This window comes from Mustela lutreola, chromosome 10, assembly GCF_030435805.1.
Source record: "Mustela lutreola isolate mMusLut2 chromosome 10, mMusLut2.pri, whole genome shotgun sequence".
NCBI classification, from domain to species: Eukaryota; Metazoa; Chordata; class Mammalia; order Carnivora; family Mustelidae; genus Mustela; species Mustela lutreola.
The window spans coordinates 47,509,373-47,528,616 of NC_081299.1; the positions used below are offsets into that span (position 1 = coordinate 47,509,373).

Consider the following 19,244-nt stretch of genomic DNA (forward strand, 5'->3'; position numbering starts at 1 on the left):
GAAGTCTCTGAGGCTTGATTCCCTTCCATGTAAAATGGAGAAAATAGTTACCAACTTCATGGAGTTGCTAAGCGGATACAGAACGGTTAATGTGAACTACAGTGTATTGTGTTTAGTTTTCAAGATTGCATGCTTTAGAAGTAATAGTTCTTCTTCTTCTTTTTTTTAAAAGATTTTATTTATTTATTTGACAGAGAGGGAGATCACAAGTAGGAAGAGAGGAAGGCAGAGAGAGGGGGGAAGTAGGTTCCCCGCTGAGCAGAGAGCCCAATGTAGGTCTTGATCCCAGGACCCCGAGATCATGACCTGAGCTGAAGGCAGAGGCTTAACCCTCTGAGCCACCCAGGCGCCCTGAAATAATAGTTCTTTTAGGGGTGCCTGGGTGCCTCAGTTGGTTAGACATATGACTCTTGATTTTTAGCTCATGTCATGATCTCAGAGTTGTGAAAGCGACCTCCATTTCAGGCTCCATGCTGAGTGTGGATCCTGCTTAAGATTCTCTTTCTCCCTCTCCCTCTCCCGCTCACCCATTGCTTGGTGATAGAAAGAAAGAAAAGGAGGGAGGGAGGAAGAGAAATATTATTTCTTTTAAACCTCATAGAAATCCCTGGAGGTGGCTATTATTATCTTATAAATCTTATATATTATATATCTTACATATTTTTGAATTGTAATCAAACTATAGGAATTCATACTGAAAGGGGCTCAGTAGAAACCAAGTTCATGATCAGCTGGGGATATCTGTGTAAGGGTGAAGGGGGGCTTGTGGGGACTTGAGGGCTATTCTGGACTAAACTTATCTTCCCATGCTTCACAGCTGGGGAAACTGAGGCCCTGGCAAGGAAAAGTGATTTGTTTAAAATCAAATAATGAATATTGGAAGCAGGCATCTGATTCCTGGTCAGTCTGATTCAGAGTCCTGGGCTCTTGCCCTGATTTTCTGACCTACAGATTCAAGACCAAGCTTCTGCAAAAGAACAAAAAAGGCAAAGAGAACTAACAATTATAGAGAGCACCTTCCCTGGGCTGGACGCTGTCTGCAAAACACTTTATAAACATTTCCTTTTGTCCTCATTTATAGCCCTATGATGTGGGCCACACTGGCCCCATTTTACAGAAGAGGAAATAGAGTCTCAGAGCCATCATCCAATTACCGAAGATCCCAGACCTGGAGAGGAAGGCTGACCTTTAGCTTCATCCCCGCCCTTGCCTGGTGATGCGAACCCACCCCCCAGGGCTAGCTAGTCATCTGCTCAGATTCTAGAGTTCAGCATCCCTGCTCTTCCACCCATAGAGCAAGCTGAGAAGCTTGAGGCAAGGAGCCTCACCTCTCTGGGCCTTCGTTTTTTCATCCTTAAGCAAGAACAGTCAGCATGCATTCCTCCAAGAACACTGTGGGGATTAAATAAGTCCAAGTATGTAAAATGATGTCTAGAGAGTCTGGCCCATAGTAAGTGCTCTTTATACGTTAGTTAAAAACCCACAAATCCAGCACACGCGGCCTTCCCCCAGGCCCCAGAGAAGGAGCGGAGATGGTATGGCCCACGCCGAGCCCTGGGAGGCGGCAGCCAGACCCGGCCTCTCTGAGTCTTCCGCCTTGGCGCCGTGTCTGGCACCCGGCCCAGGACTGAGGAGTCCCCATTCCTCCCTCCTGTCAACTCAGCAGAACAAGCTGTTTCAAGGGAAGGTGGTTCCCCTTGAGAAAATGTTCTCACACGCCCTAGAGGCTCTTGCCCTGCACGTCTCAGCGATCAGCCTGGACAGGGCCTGGGCCCCACCCTGCGCAACCATTCTTTGCAAAGTCTGTGTCCCGCCAAGCCATAAAAGGTAGTGTGTGGTCAAAACAGCTGTTGTCTTGGGACACAGCCCCCTAGGGCTGTGGGATTGCTTTGAACTAGCTTTACTCCCGTGCCTCAGTTTCACCGCCCTTGAATATGGGCTGGTCATTTCTGGTGGTCTATTGGAATGAGGGTTGGGAGAGGCCAGTGGAGACCCTGCCTCTCCTACCTCATCTCTCCTGTCTTCCTCAAGCATCTGCAGTCCAGTCTCTGGCCCCCACCTAACCCCCATCACAACTGTGCCGGTCAAGGTCATTATTGTAACTGTAAATAACCTCCCAGCAGTAGTGGGAACACTCCCTCCCCGCTTAACCCTTGCCACTGTGTTCTCTTGGTTTGCCTTCTCTCTCTCTCTCTCTCTTTCTCTCTCTCTCCGCCCCCCCCCCCATCCATACCCCCCACTTCTTATTCTCCTCTCAGGGGTCCTTTCTCTGCTGCAGTCCTTGAAAGGTGTGATTTCTCCAGGATTCGTTTCCTGACCTCCCTTCCCCTCACTTGGCTCGCTCTCAGAAGCACTGGCCCCTGGCTTCAGGTGCCACGCCCACACTCAGGACTCAGTCTATCTCGGAGTGCTCTCCTGCAGCCAGACCGTCTCTCCAGCTCCCTTTGGACCTCTCCTCCTGGCTGTCTGACAGCACCACCAAGCTCAACATGCCCCGACCTGCCCTTGACGCTCCTCGTCCTGCCCACCTCAGAGAACTGCATTCATTCAGTGATTGTGCAGTGGCATCTTCTGGCTGCCCAGTCCTGTCCTCCATGCGAAGCAGGGGACAGAACAGAGGCCCTGCTCTCCTTGCATTTACAATTCATCTGCCAAGATGTCCAATGACCAGGGACTCATTGTAGCTCCCTTCCTCCTTACCCTACACTTGCAATTGGACCCTGAGTCTTCTCCATTCTACTGTCATCATATCCTTGCCTTGGTCTCCCTCTTTTCAGGCCATTCTTGCTGCCATGGTTCAGGCAACTGCTTCTGGTTGACTTGGTTTACCAACCTTCAGTCTTGCCCCTTCTGATCTACCCTAGACTGCAGCCAGAGCCATGGTTTTTACAAACACGAGTCTGGTTATGCTACTCCTCTGCTTAAAGACTCCTGTGGCTTCTTCTCATGACCTTAAGGATGAGGTCTATTGAGCGGCTGAGTGTCAGTCAGTCAGGGGTCTACCAGAGAAAGAGAACCAGTCTGAGGTTAGGAGTCTATCCCTATCATCCATCTATCTATCTATCAAGAGATTTATTTCAAGGACTTGGTTCCTATGACTGTGGGGTTTTGCCCACATTATGGAAACTCATGGCCAGAAGCAGACACTGTAATTCCCAGGCAGACTTTCTTCCTCCTCAGGGAATCCTCAGTTTTGCTCTTAAGGGACATCAATGGATTAGATGTGACCTACCCAGATTAGTGAAGATAATCTTAAAGTCAACTGACCATGGTTGTTAACCATATCTACAAAACATCTTTAGGGTGTTTGATTAAATAACTGAGAACAATAGCCTAGCCAAGCTGACACAGAAAACTCACCATCACAACATGATACTTTTGGACCTGCTCCACACTTGTCTCCTTCACCTCTTTTCTTCTTTCTCTCCCCACCCTACAATCGAGGCTCAGTCACCCCTTGCACTGTGCCAGCTGGCCCCCTGCCACCTGTCCTTGCACAGGCCTGGAATCTTCCCCACCCCTTTCCTCGATAACTCCTATCTGTCTTTGAAACTACTCAGGTGCTGCCTCCTCAGGCAGCCTCCCCTGCCTTCACCCCTGCCCAGCCCTGGCACTTCAAGGCAGAACGTACTGCCTTCGAGTTTGCAGACCACCACCATTGCCATGAGATGGAGACTTCTCATTGGATGTGTGATCTGCCCCACTAGCTTGTGGACAGCTCCAGGACAAGAACTCAGTGGCTGTCCCTTTTCTTCTCAACCCTCTTCAGCCCCCCAATTCCAATCAACAATTATTTATTTACTACTATGTAAGACCCCGTCCACGCCAGTTAGACTGTAAGCTCCAGGGAAGTGGGAAATCATGACTGTCTTGCTCTGTGTAGGATCCCTAGGACCCACCTGTGCACCTGGCACATAGTAGATGCTTAGTGAATATTTTCTGAGTGGATAAACTGAAATTTATTTGAATGAATTGAAAGATAAATACTTAAGTTCTGGCCATTATTTGGGTGGGGGCTGTAAATCATCCTATCATATAGAACCATTAATAAGGACAAGGGCTTGCCTTCATGGAGCTTACATTCCAAGGAGGCGAGAGAGACAGCAACTAAATAAACATAAGTAATCAGGATAGAGAAAATAAAAATACAAGATGACTGTGTAAATAAATGAGGGGCTACAAATGAATGAACAAATGGCTGGAAAAATACATCTATCTTGCTTCCTCAGGTGGAAGCAACACATGGGGTAGGAGAGTAGTAGAATGAGCACTGGATTCAGAGCATGGATTAGAAAGGTCTGACTCTGTTCTTTGCTGCTGACCTGTGACTGGGTGAATAGGCTAGTCCATTAGCACCTAGGTTGCAGATGTGTGATAATGGGATGACTGCAACTGCTCTGTTTCTCTCACAGGTCTATCACACAGCAAGAGAAAACCAGCATAGAAGAACTTAGCCACTGTGAAACTCCGTACAGATGTTAAGGGTCATCATTGATACTCTAATTGTTGGAAACAGAGCAGGTTAGTTAATTGCATTGTTTAGTTGTTGAGAGGCAGAAAGGAATTTTGGCTGGAGACAGATCTGAGTTTCTGTTCCATTTTGGCCACTTAGTGGTGAGCTGAGTGACCCTGAACATGCCTCAGTTTCCTGATCTATAAAAATGGGGAGAAGATTTGTACCCACTTCATAAAGTTATTGCCAGCTTTAAATAAGAAAGTCCCTTCCAAGTGCTTGGCCTCGAGTTGAGCCCCTACGAAGGGGCTCAGTTAATATTAGCTATTAATAGTCATTCTGTCAGTCATTGGTGGCTGTTCATAAATGGAGCCATTCATGGTTCAGTTTCTCAAGTCTCACATTTCTACCAGGAAACTTCCCGAGTCTTTATGCACCAACACCTGCGATTATGCAAAACTTCATTGAAAACCACCATCAGCGTTCATATCCAGAACATAAACAAATGAAGAATTTGCTGTTCGATACCATCCCTCCCAGCTTTCCAAAAAATCATTTTCTGGAATACAGAGAGAGATGCACTCTTTATTTTTATAGAAAACAAGTGTTCTTGGTTTTATGATCATATAACCCTGGACCTGTTATGTTTTTTCATGTAATGCATTTACATTAGAAACTCCATAAAGGAGTACTTGTCAAGAGAAAACACAGCTGGTGCCCAATTACAGAGGTGACTGGGACTAATCGGCCAGTGGAGCTCTTAATTAAGCTGGACCCCAAACTGCAGGAGAGACAGCTGCTGAGGAACCATCGGGGCGCCACATACTTCCCTAAAGGCAGTGAATGAGAAGGGCAGAAGGTTTTCTTCAAGGGGCAGAGTTGGTGATTTCAGTGACCTCTGAATTTAAGATTTAAAGGCTGGCTTTGTAAAAGCTGATGCCTTATTTTGGCTCAGTCCTTTCCCTAAGAGGAAGCTCGACTCGACTCAGGTTTCAGCTCCTGTGTTATTTGTCATCACTAGACCCTGGAAATTTCCAGAAGGGGAAGGGAGATGGTCAACTTCAGGAAGTCCTTCAGTGATGAACTGTCTGCACTTCTCCCCTGCATGGCCATCTTCAGATAACTGCTTCTTCTTTACCAGCCTGCCATCGACAACACCTCGCTCTCGCCCACTCTGGCCCATCTCTGCTGCCTTCTCTGCTCCTCCTCCCACACTGCCCTCTAGACCCCATTTGCACCAGATACCCTTTACTGAAAGCCTGGATGCTTTGTGTACCTATCTCCAGACCTTAAGTGGAACCTATATCCCTTGCTCTCTCTGTGGAGATGGCCCATTTTTCTATATCCCCCAACCTCAGGGTCAAGAAGCAAGATCAATTTCTTCTTTGTCCCCGAGTTCTACTTAACCTTAATCCTTTGCCCTCTGTGACACACACGCACACACAACCTACCAGGCAATTGTTAGCCACGTTTGGGAGGAGACGTTGTACCTGCTATGCGCTGAGTAGTTGCTGTGTATGTGTATTTGTAAGGTAGGATGAAGTGTGGTCTAGGGGCCTGTGGCCTGAGGATCTCCTGGGGACTTCTCAGAAATGCAAATTCTCAGGCCACCCCAAGCCTCTAGGGGAGGGGGCCCAACAACTTGCTTTAAGAACCCCCCCAAGGGGTTCTAATGTGCTCATCCATGTTGGAGAACCGCTGGTTAGCATGTAAGAGAATGGGCTCTAAAGCCCATCTACCTGAATTCAAATCCCACTTCCAACACACACTGGCATGTTACCTTGGCCAACTGCTGTGCTAGATGCTTCTTTTCCTCATCTGTATGGTGGGAATAAAAATGGTCCTACTCTGTAGTGTGTCCCAAGAGAAGCGAAGCAGCTGTAGATCTACAATGTTTAGAACAGTGTCTAGCATGTAATAAGCTCTCATGAATGGTGAACTATTTTAGGACTATTGGAAATTTTATCAGACCCCTGGTCCTAGGTTGTTTGCATCTGGTTGTGTTCATCTATGTCTTTTCGGTGGCTCTTCTCCATCGGGTGCTTCTCCAGCTTTCCAGTGCAGAGGAAGTTGGGTTTCCACACACATCTTTCTTAGAGGTCTTATACTCCATGTTTCCATGTTTGACTATTTGAAAATAGCTTCTAAACCTCATCTCCTGGTAAAGTGGACAGCCGAGGAATCCTCCCATAGATCCCCATTCTTCCCCAGGAATGGAAGCTGGCTCCATCTGCCAGAGCCTTTGACCTCAGTCCTAGGGACCCTCATCCTCACTCCACTCCAGCCATCCCCATTCAGAGTCACACCTGGCTCTTATCTGGATTGGCTGCTGCTCCACCCCTGAAATTTCAAATTGCAGGGTCCCATTCTCCAACACTTTCCTCCCTCTCATCACTCCAGAGCTCTCCTCATCCTGGTTCTTGGATCTCCTCCTGAATATCAGGCTCTGGACCTTCCTCCCTCCTTTTATTCCTAGCCTTTCAGACTTTCCTGGCTTCTTATCCTTGCCATGACTCTTCTCCAGCCACACTGGACAGATAGTATGAGCAAGAAATCAACTTTTCTGTTTGTCAACCACTTAAAATGGTTTTTGTTTTTGTTTTAGATTCCTGCAGCATGACATGTCTCATCCTTACTGAGGCAACTGCACTCCAGGTGGGTGTGAAGATGAAAGGAGTTCGTGTGAGCAGAGGGCACCAGGCCCAGTGCCTGCCCTGTGATTATTGCTCTGGGAATATTAGCTATTACTCTGACCACCAGAAACCATATGGGCCATGTCATTACTTTGTGATGTGTCTGCAAATCCCCAATTGAACTGCTATACACTAATGATTCTAAACTTTATCCTTTATCTTCCCACCAAACCCCTGGCCTTTGTTGGGAAAATAGAAGCAATCAGGTAGAACTTTTCCAATCACTGTTCTCTAAATCTACAAGTTTCAACCTCCTCCTATTTTAGAGGTAGTTGGTTTCTGGGGTTGTGCTCCTGACCACTGAAATTGGAGGACAGTAGGAGTGGTTTCTAAGACTGGGAAAGGCTGAGCATCCATCCAACCATCCAACCGCCCATCCATCCATCCATCCATCCATCCATCATAAATACCTAGCAGGAAGGGGCCTGGAGCCTGGAGAAATGTGATTTGAAGATGAAGAGAAGATTGAGGTCTCAAGGGATAACCAGGCTGGACTTCTTTTCTTTCTAAATCAACACTCCCTATGCCATCTCCTGCCCGCCCACCCAAGTACATGGAGTGGTCAAAGGTGGGCAGTGGGAGGACTGGACTGAAGGTCCCACTCTAGGCATCCTGTCACCACCTGGGTATGTGACGAAAGGCAAAAAGGCCAGTGAGGAGGCCGTGAAGAAAGCCTGAGGAAGGTGGTGGAGTGGGGGATACACCTTCGAGCTTCTGTTACTCTCCTGGGCTATGTGAGCAACTGACAGAACAAGAAAGGCCCGTGCACTTCCCCCATCTCCAGGCAGGCTTCTTTACAACCCCAGGCAGACAGACAAACAGATGGTGATGTTTTCCTTTCCAGACAGCATCCTCAGCAGCTGCCACTGACTCAGCCTCTCCACCTCTGTCTGGGTGCGGTAGGCAGGCAGCTTGATCCCCAGGGTTGACAGTGTACGTGGCACGAGGTGTCAAGTCACAGACATCTGCAGACGTGGAGACCTTTGATTTTTGCCCAAGGCCCAGGACGTTTGCTTCAAGGCCAGGACTCTCCTTCACCTGTCACTCAGCCTCACCAGCCAGCTCTGGACCCCAACAACCATCAGCCCCCTTCGTGGACATGCAGATGGAGAGTCCTTGGAGGCACAGCAGGTCTCAGCTGAAAGGGTGCTAGAGATTGGCCAGCATTCCCCCTTGAGGAGAAAAAAAAACCATGTGTCCCTTCTGGAGAAACCTGGTAGTCCCAGGTGCAGCCCCTGCTGAACTAAGTAGGCAGAAAACCCCAGATGCCCCATATTTCTGGTCAAAGAAAATGCTTTAGTATGTAGTATTAATACATTTGCCTTTATACCCATGCCATTGCAAAGTGTAATTGTGCACATACACACGCACACACACACACACACACGTGTGTGTATGTATACATGTATATGTGTATTTATGTCGATATTTATATATGGGGACAGGGGCCCATGAAGCCACAGGTGCCTAAAAAGCCTACATAAGTCCCATTGCAGCCCTGCCCTGCACCTCTTGGGGGCTGTTCCCTCATCTGGAAAGCGCAGGTCACGGCAGCATCGACACCGTGGACCATGGCTGTGCCCTGGCTCTCCCTGAGCTAGCTCTCACCTCTGCCCTTCCAGGTTCACCAAGGTGGGAAGGCTCCCACGGAACATAACATCCAGTCCCTTCACGTCGCGTCAAGGCCTCTCTCTGCTGATCCCCCCGAACTCCTACTGCTTTCCCCCAACACAGCTCTCCGGCTAGATGCCCCGAGCCTGGCGCTGACTGTTTCTGGACCAAGCTAAGTGTCCAGGGCAGCATGCCTGTGTACACTCAGGGTGCCCTTTCCTTCGAAAGTACCCCCTCTTCTCTGCCTGGTGGTCTCCGACTCATAGCACCACTGCGTGATTTGTGGGGTCCCAGGCAAAATGAAAATGTGGGGCCTCTTGTTCAGAAATTTTAAGAACTTCAAGATGGCAATGCAGAGCCTAAAACCAAGTTCTGAGCTCTTCTGAGCATGGGGCTAGGTGTGACTGCACTAGCTGCCTGCCCAGGGAGCTGGGTCTGCCTCCCTCTCTTCTGAGGTCGACTGGCGTATCACCTGCTCTTTGCAGCTGCCCTTGCTCCCCCAGACAAACAATAGGAAGTCAGTAAATGAAGCATTTCTTGTATTCCAGGCACCATGCCAAGCACTTTACAGCGAAGGTCTTGTTGAACCCCCATCACTGCCCCATGAAGTAGGGAGAAATTTGGTCCCCATTTTGCAGATGGGGAAATAGAGTTTCAGTGAGCAGGTGTCTGAAGTGGCCTTTAAATCAAGGGCTGCACAAGTCCAGAGCTCATGCTTTCACCGGCTGGACTGTACCAGCCCTTCTGACCCCATGGCCTCTCGAGCTTACCTCTGCCTTCTAATTTCTAAAAGCTCCAGGCCCAGGCCCTGCTCCCTCAGTCCCTGGGTACCCATCGTCCCAGCACCTCTGGCCCCGCAAACATCCCAAGAGGCCAATGCCCCTTCTTCCCAGTCCAGAGTAGCTTCCTGTTTCCTAGGAGACAGACACCTGGGAATTATCTGTCAGCTTTCTCACACTGCCTGTGACCCCAAGACTGGGCTGTGTGGTGTCTGTAGGGTTTCATGAGCCCCATGCCTCACCCCCAGTGCCCGTCTTAGTTCAAACGCTCTTTCTCCTTTGCCAGGCCTCAAAGTCCTCCTCACTTACCTGTCTTTTTCTCTAATCTGTCTGACCTGAGGCCATCTTGCCTTATATCTTATCTTATTTTATTTGTTTATTTATTCTTAGAGAGAGAGAGAATCTTAAGCAGCCTCCGCACTTAGTGCAAAACTGACACAAGACTTGATTTCAGGACCCTGAGATCATGACCTGAGCTAAAACCAGGAGTCAGATGCCTAGCCAACCGGGCCACACACGTGCCCTACCATCCTGACTCTTTAAAAATGCAAACCTGATCATGTCTTTCCTCTTATAGATCCTTCTGTGGCTCCCTGTGTTCCGCGGGTCCCATAGCCTGCTACGTGAGACCCTGCCTCTCCTTGACTAGACTCCTCCCACATGATCATGGCTGATTACTTATTTGAAATTCTCGGAGCGAGTCATGCTTTCTCATGCTCCCGTGACTGTGCTCTGATGCTCTCCACCTGAAATGGTCTTCCCAGAACTCTTAGAAAACTCCTTCCAACAAGCTGAGACTGATTCAGCCTCACCTCCTCCAGGCAGGCTTCCACACAGGTCCTTCCAAAGGCTGCATAAGGGCTTCTCCTCCTGCACCTGCCGTCCTTGCCCGCCCCATGACTCTCAGAGCCCTCCTTTGGCCCAGCACTAATTTTTGTCTATCTCAGGGTTCGACCCTTTGGAAAGGAGGGACCACATCCAATTCATTTTGTCTTGCTGACTTCTGGCACTTGACTTCCTTTGCGATCTAGAAAGGACTCCGCAGTATTTTCTGAATAAAATCTACAGACGAATGACAGGTGGGCCAAAATGTATCTGACCCTGTTCACCTGCATGGATGACACCAGGGACCCCATTAAAGCGCAAGTGGCCACAGCTCAGCTCTTCACCCAGCAGAAGACAGGTATGCAGGTTAGACTAGGAGGACTGATGACTCTGGAAGGAAGACGGACCAATGGATCGATTGTGCTTGTAGCTTCTGAGGGGAGACTTCCATTCTCATGGAGAGGAGACAGGTAAGTGTACTTAGAGAATGAAGCCAATTGGTTTAAAAACTGAGACCCTAATTTCAGCAAAAAGCAAAAAGTTGTATAAAGACTTAATGTGATATGGTTCAGCTGTCATTCACATGGTCACCTGACTATAAACACTACATTCTAACCAGATAATATGCTGGAACTAGACGGGGAAGCTGGGGGAGGAGGGTGGCTTTGTGGGGAAAGGTATTCAATGCTCTTCCTCCATTGTAGCAGGTCAGTAGGACCCATGTCAGACAGAAAACGAAGAAAGAGATGTTTAAACCCATGATTTAGAAATACAAAGTTAAGGGGTGCCCAGGTGGCTCAGTGGGTTAAGTCTCTGCCTTCAGCTCAGGTCATGATCTCAGGGTCCTGGGATTGAGCCCCACATCGGGCTCTCTGCTCAGCAGGGAGCCTGCTTCCCCCCCTCTCTCTCTGCCTCTCTGCCTACTTGTGATCTCTCTCTTACTCTGTCAAATAAATAAATTTTTAAAAATTAAAAAAAAAAAAAAAAGAAGAAATACAAAGTTAAATATTTGAAGCAGTCTTGGCCGGTGGCTGCCTTTGGGCGGTAAGATTGGAGTGTGTAGGGTCTCCGGGTTAGGGAAAGGGCCTTTTAGAACTATCCATCCTTTTGCACTCAGCCCATGCTCTTGGTAAAACACTCATCATTTTGTTAAACATTGTGATTTGAAGGTAGCGATCTGTTGGGAAGCAGGCATCCCTATCCTATCAGTCTGACTAATCTGAAACAGCACTGTGGGCAGTTCACCCAAGCCCTCCAGCCCTGGAACCGGACTGGGCTGGGTCACCGCGCCTGCCCTTAGTGACCTGACCCCACCCTCCCATGCACCACACCTTGGGCTCTCCCGAGACCGGTCTCCTCCCCTATCTGTAGGCACGACATCTTCCTTGTCTGGGCTTTTGCTCGGGCCCTGCCCTCAGTGTCTGCCAACAGCTCTCCTCCCTTCTGCTCCCTGGCGCCTCCCCCACCACGCTAAGACGACTCGAGACAAGTGCGTTGTTCCCTTCTCCCAGGCCTGCTCTGTAGACATTACGGAGCTTTGATAAGGCTACACCTGCCTTCCCCTGAGCCTTTACTAGATTCAGGTAGGAAGGCTTGAGGAACCAAAGTCCAGATCTACCGGTACTATTCCTAGTCTCACTGAGTCTGCTTCTTCATCTGGAAACTTGAGATCTTTGGGCCTACTACCCGCCAGGATGTTCGTGAGAGTCGTCTGATGGGCCAGTGTGGGAGAGCGCCTGCCGGCCACCTAGTTCCAGTCCCCTCTTCTCTAGACACTTTCCCCTGACAGCAGCCTCAGGAGCAGCAGGCTAACAGCTCTCAGGTGTGGACAGTGGGACGGCCCTGCCCCGAGTCATGTATCATCTCATTTAATTCCCGCACCAGGGAGCATTATCCCCATTTCACAGATGAGGAGACGAAGGGCTCACGCTGATGAATATACGTATCGCCCCCCCACATCAGACCACAAGCAGCTCAGAGGCAGGGAGAACTGCCACCCACGTTCAAAGCCGTGTCATTCACAACAGCCAAAATCTAGAAGCATTCCGTGTCCACCGATGGGTGGATGGATAAACCAGTGTCATACGACGTACGATGGAATATTACCCAGCTTCAGAGAACGGAGAAGTTCTGACACGTGCTACGACACGGAGGAAGCTTCGGGAAACAATGCTAAGTGGAATGAGCCCGTCCCCCAAAGACAAACATCGTGTGACTCTGCTGATAGGAAAATGAGTTTCACATTCGTAGACACAAAGTAGCAATGGTGGTTGCCAGGGGCCGGAGGGCTGGAAGAATGGGGACTTGGTGTTTAATGGGTATAGAGTTTCAGTTTGGAAGAGTGAAAAAGCTGTGGGCGTGGATGGTGGAGCTGGCTGTCCTACAGTGGCAACCTACTTGAACTGTGTACCTACGAATGTTAAGATGGTAAGCTGGGTGTTATAGGCTTCACCACAAGAAAATTAAAAAAAAAAAAAAAAAGATAAAGTTAAGACAGAAGTTAGGATAGGGGTTACCAAGCGCTGGGATGAGAGGGGAAGGATGAATCCTTTTTTAATAGCTACAGAGTTTGCTGTGGAGAGGAAAATGGGTATAGATAGCAGTCATGGTCACACCACACTGCGAATAGTTAAAATGATGCATAATATATTGTGAATATCTCCCCCCCAACACACACACACAGACGAGGCATTGAGCCCCTGTGCCACAATAACTTTTCTACCCCCAGAGTCTCCAGCAGGGCCTGGCACAGAGTGGGCGCTCAGAAGTGTTTCTCAATTCGTAAAAGCTTCTGTTGCGAGTGCCACGGATGTGTGGGACCCCCCAGGACACAGAGGGTCAGCGTTACCGACACTGCAATGACACACTGAGAGAGCTGCTATTCATTCCTGGGCATTTTAGATACACATCCTAAGAACTAGCAATTACAAAGTACTTATTCTATGCTAGATACTGTTCCACAAGGTTCCCTGCCTTACAACAATACCTCTGAGATTGTTAGGATTATAATCACTATTTTGTGCCTGAGAAAGCAGAGATACAGGGCAGTGAAATTGCTTGCCAGTGGTCACACAGTCAAACCCAAGTGGAAACACGGACCTGCCCCCAGGGAAGTCTGGTTTGCTCAAGGATCCTGGTCTGGGCTTCTGCAGGGTGCTGTGCTGTCCCTGACTTGTCTGCATTCTCCCCAGCGCTCCCCAGGAGGGCAGACAGCGCACCTTCCAGAGGAGGAGGGAAGTAAGGAGTGGGCTTTGGCCGGGAACCAGCCCAGGCCTGGTTCAAGACCTGGCCTGGGTTTTGTTGATTATGTGACCCTGGACCAGCGACCGCACCTCTAATCCTCTGGACTCTCACCTGTGCCATCGCCGTAGCAACAGTATCCATCTCACAAGGTTTTTGTGGGGATTAAATAAATTAGTAAGTACACACCTCTTAGTGAGGGTGGTGTTAAGGCGTGGGAAGCACCCACGAGGTGGGAAGCAGGATCGCACTCCCCGACTTCCTGGAATGATCTTGGGCAACTTTGCTTCCTCTCTGCGCCCTGCTGATCTCAGTTATGAAACCGAACTGCTAAAACCAACCCCACAGGTTTGTGGTGAGGATTAAGCCAACACCATGTTTTGTATTTATATCTATTTATAACTCTAGCTCATTCTGCAAAAGTATTCAAGGCAGCTAACGACAATACAGGATTATTTTTAACTTGAAAATGCAGAATTTGGGGCAAAGAGAAAGGGATGGCAAGGGGGGAAAAAGAGGACATGAGGTGATTTTTTTAAAGGGCCCAGCGGCCCTGGCATGGATGAGGCACTCGATGTGTATCTAGCATTATCTTCCGGTGGTAACGTCTGGTCTTGCTGAGTCTGGGGACTCGAGACGCAGGAAGTGACAGCCTTGACTTGGCATGAGAGGTGAGAGGGACTTCACTGGGCTCAGGGAAAGGAAAGTAGAGGGGGGCTTTGTCGGTTGGGGTCCTCCGTCTCCATTCAGAGAAGCTCAGACTTTGTTTGCTTTACACACTGGCCTTCTTTGTAAGATTTCACTTAAAGTGTTCTACGACTTATAGAGGGAGAAGACAAAGGGAAACTATTAAAAAAGGAAAGAAAGGGAAGCAGGAAAGGAAGGAAGGAAGGGGAAGGGGGTGAGCAAGGAAAGGGAAGAAGGAACAAATGGAGAAAAGCACTGGTAAATTTCTTTCGATTTAAAGAGACATACGGAGGCTCAGAGGAAGGCCGCGAAAGCAATTGGCTTCTTCTATCTTTTTGTAGGATTTTTCATACGGAGAAACCCACCCAACACAAAACAAATCCTTTATTAATGGATCTCCAGGCAGCAAACATTCCTGGGGCCCCTCCTACGCTCACACCATCATGCTAGGAACAGGGCTGTGAAAAGACACATTCGTGCCCCAGGAGTTCACAGTCTCGAAGCAGGGTCAGAGGTCCAGAGACCAGAATGAAAGGTGCCACCACAGGCTGAGCCTGTCCATGGGAGAGTCGGCCCCAGTGGAGGGCCCAGGACAGCTTCACAGAGGAGCGTGTGCTGAGCTCAGTCTCCAGAAAAGAGTCGGGTTTTGTTAAGGAGCCTGTGTGAGGAGAAGTTCACCCTGTTTTCCTGATCTCAGCACGCCCTGCATTTTCTGTCACTACTTGTTATTACCTGTTTAACTGTCTTCGTTGCCAGGCTCTCGGTAATCTGTGGGCAGGAACCCTGTCCATTCCCCATGCTGCATCCAATACCCCCAGCACAGGAGAAGGAAAGAATGAGGGAAGGAGGAAGGTAGAATCCAGCGGTGGGAAGCAATAGGGTTCCAAGAATTGGGGGTTGTTCTGGATGGTTCTAGGCTTCCACAGATGACTTGAGTCCAATCAGACATTGACAGGATTTTATCCGGTGATGATGATGTCCTGATTTTGGATTCAGAGAATAGGGAACTCTTCATGGTAAAGTTATGGTAGCAGATCTAATGTTGGAGGAATCTGGAATCTCGGGTTTGAATGACCTTCAGGGCCCTTCGGTAACCCCAGGCTCCACTCATCCAACAGATCACGGACCATGTACAATGAACAGGAAAAGTGGTCCCTGTGCCCCAGAGACTTGTCCGTCCTGGCGTCGTAGTTAGCGGCCTTCACTGTCCTGTGGGGCGAGCTATGAAATACATCTTCTGGCCTTACTAGACCACAGCTGTCCATAGTTTTGAGTGTTCACTTTGTAGGATGAGTTTAACTTACTATTAATTTCGTGGACTCTAAAATGTGATAGATCACGGGGCACACTCCAATTTTAGAGATGCCTGAATCAGTATCTTAGAATGTAAGAGCACTGGTACAGGGATCCTTAATTTTTTATAATAAGTTACGTGATACTGTATGTACTTTTGAGAACCCGAAGCTCAGAAGGCTACCCACTTTGTCCTCAAACCCCCGACTCGCACTTAGCAGAGCCATGTGGTTTCAAGGGCTCCTTCTCTCTCCCACTCCCTCCCACCTTTCTGTTGCCACCCAGAGCATCAAGAGGTCCGTTCCATCATCTTTCAAGGCCTTTCTAAGATTTCGGTCAATTTTGCTCTGCCCCCTTTCGGCAAAGCTCTGCCCCCTTCTCCTGGCCGCCGAGCCTGGAACTATTTGGCAGAGTTATCTTGCTGCCTCCTCCTTACTTTCTCTGAGCGGGCAGACCAGTCTCCCCCCATCATCTCATAAATCGCCTAATGAGCCCAGAGCTCCTATGTGGCCCACGTCCTCTAGTCTGTCGCTTACGTAGAGCACTCCTGTTTTCCTCATAGACTCGGGCACCCCTCCAAGAACTGGGGTGTGATGGGTGCTTCTTCCTTGCTCCTCCCCCTCTTCTTCTTCTTCTTCTCTCTCTCTCTCTTTTTTTTTTTCCCCTGTTGTTTTTGTATTAACAAAAGATGAGCCTGCTCACACCCCCGGCAAAATTCTCTGCCGTCACCCATGTACCTCTGATGCGCATGTGGCAAACCAGGGCAAGGCAGACTAGTCGGTGGGAGAAACCCTGGTTTCCGATGGCCCGGGGCCTTGTCTCCTGCTCGTGCTAGAACTTTAGAAGGAAGATGGGCCCATGCCAATCAGACCCAAACTAGCAAGATAATGGATACAAGGAACAGGTGGGGTCTGGCTTGTTCCTAAATATAGTCGTTGATTTCCACAGATCCGCCGGTAGGTAGATGGAAGAGCTGGTAGGGATTTTGGGGTCTGCAAGGGTGGTCCCTCATGGAGCAGAGGAAGATGGGATGCCCAGAGTCATGAAGGGGCAGGACTGAGGTCACACCGCGGTCATGGCAAGAACTGTTACTTACACAGATTGAGTATTAAGACATATCCCATTGCTGGAGGCAAGTACAGATGCCAGGAAGGGTGACTGGCCTGGGTGACTTATGGTGGGTGCAGATCGCCCTCCTGGACCCGAATCCACAGCCTCTGCTGGAGCTTCCCATCTTCCTTCCCCAGAAGCCGCCCCAGCTGTCTGCTTTGAGCTTCCGGTCAGAGGTTTGCATCAGGTTCTCCCTGTTCCTGCTCCCCTCTGACCTTGTGCTCTAGACATTTAGACTGCACTTGAGCCTCATGAAGGAGACCTTGCCTTATATCTGTGCCGGAGCCCTGGCTCCTGCCTTGTCCTTCGGCCAGTTTCCCAGAAGGCCAAGTATGGTCCCTGCTTCCTTCATCCCTGCTGGCAGGCTGTTTTTCCTACAGCTGGAAATACCCCTGGCAGCTTGGCCCAACTGTCTGGAGTGGCATTGACCCCTCCAGGCCTGAATTCCACATTGACATGACAACCAGGGTATCTGGGGGTCACTGGGTCTGCCCCAGCCCAGGGTCTGCCTCTCTCTGATGGTCAGACCCTGATCCTGGCATACAAGATGGTTTTTCAAGCTTGCCATCTGTTTGACTTTAGCTTTTGGAAAACTGTCTTCCCTCTTTCATGCAACCAGTGCTTATGGGATGACTGACTCCCAAAGGCAGTGGTTCTGAGCCTTGAGTGTGGTTTAGAATCAGCCCAGGAGCTTGGTAAATGGGCCCATACCCCTAGCGATTCTGGTCCCATGGCTCTGGGGCTTGGCCCTTGGGAGCTTCATTTTTGATGAGACTGCTTGGTGATTCTGAGACAGATGCTAAGAGAAAACATGTTGGAGAAATCTTGTTCTTCTCAAAGAAGGGTAGAGGTTCATGAAGATAATAGGAATCCCACATATGCACGTTCGATGGCACAACGTACAAGGCAATGTTAGTTCAGCTTCACCACCCTTGGATTAAAACAAAACCCAAAGGAAACCAAATGTATCTCTGAACTAGTACAGAAAACAAAGACTCTGGAGTCAGAGAGTTATGGTCCCCTGGACAAGTCACCTAAACTTTCTAATACTGTGTTTGCTTGTCTGCTTACTGGGGATCTTAATCCTACCTTAGAGCATTGAGTGACATATTGTAAGTGACATGACCATTTTAACACCCGGAAAGTGTTTGGAGAACCAAGGAAGAAACAAAGGTAAGGTTTGCCAAGAACTGGGCACGGGACCTCCTATGCACTGTATCTTCGGCTTCTCAAGGCAACCTGCAAGGGAGGGGTACTGATTCCTCCACTTGGGAGTCCCCAGAGTGGCTTGTCCGTGGCTCGTCACTAAGCTAGCCACGAGGGTGGAATTCAGATTCAGGTCACTCTCACTTTAGAAACAGAACTGTGGCCTGCTACAGTGCTGTGCTGCTCAGAGACGCAGCAGAGAGTCCTTTAAACAGCTCCTTTGGGATTCGCTCTCTAGCCCCTAACATCGCACTGTAGAGAGATCACAGGTCTGGGAATGAGGATGGTGGCTATTCTGGCTCCCGTGGTGATGGTTGTCTGACCCGGGGTCAGCTTCTCCACTCTCTGGACTGAGAAGCCCTGATTCTGTGTTAGATCTGGACTATGCAGTAGGCTATTGGGGATACCCACTGTGTTACCCTAACAGAAGTATCTGATGAGTTGGGGGGCAGAGGAGCAATGTGACCCTCCCCATTCCCCACTGGGGGCCCTACCTCTTCCCCCCTTCCACTCTGGGGGCCAGCACATATTTCCCAGGAGGTGGGGATGCGTAGGAACCCCTGTGCCTCTCAGAAGAGGGTAACATCCGCTTCCAGAGTCGGTGGGCACTGCCAAGGACAGGGTGACCATTGATGGATGATGGTCTCCCTTTGCAATGCCAGTGTCTGCCACGATGGGGGTGGGGGAGACACTGAAACACAACAATCGCCCAAAAACCACAACACAGGCTTGCCACGTAAATCATTTACCCCGGCTTCTATAGAGAGAAGATTTACTCTTCCTGCTAGGAACATTAGAAACAACCAGACCGCCAGGAACTCAACGAGGTCAGAGCAGGGGAAACCTCCAGGCAGACCTCTTCCTGGCAGCACAGGGCAGAGGGTAAGAGCGTGGGCTCAGGAGTGAGATGCTCTTGGGTTCCGGTGCGCACTCTGGCATCCGCTGGTTAGGTGAACTTGGGCAAGTCATTTGACTGTGGAGGATCCTTTTCCTAATTTTTTAAATGTGGATAACAATAATACCTGCCTTGTATGTTTGGATGAGTGAACACATGAAGACTGAGGTTTGCCCCACAGCAAGTGTGCAGTGAACACCTGTTCTTGCCCAAGCCTCAGCTAACCACACCGAGAGGGTTAGGCTGTTTCCTCCTTCATCTGTTCTAGTTCTCCAAACTTTTATTAGCAGCTGTTAACTGCTGGGTTGAGTTTTAGGCATTGGGTATACAAAGATACAGAAAACATAATTCTTGCCTCGAGGTTTGTGGTCTAAAATTCCTAAAATCGTTGTTGACCCGACCACCCAGATATGAGTGCCAGTAGTGATGGTGCTAATAATAATAATATTAAT

General features: G+C 49.2%; 1 long non-coding RNA gene across 1 annotated transcript in view; it reads left to right on the top strand.

Moving 5' to 3' along the window:
• Window positions 1–8,479, top strand: part of LOC131809021 (uncharacterized) — a 32,456-nt gene extending 23,977 nt beyond the window's left edge. Inside the window, exon 4 of the long non-coding RNA XR_009345033.1 lies at window positions 7,059–8,479. This is a non-coding gene — a long non-coding RNA (uncharacterized LOC131809021). The remainder of the gene's footprint in view (window positions 1–7,058) is intronic.
• Window positions 8,480–19,244: the final 10,765 nt, after the last annotated feature.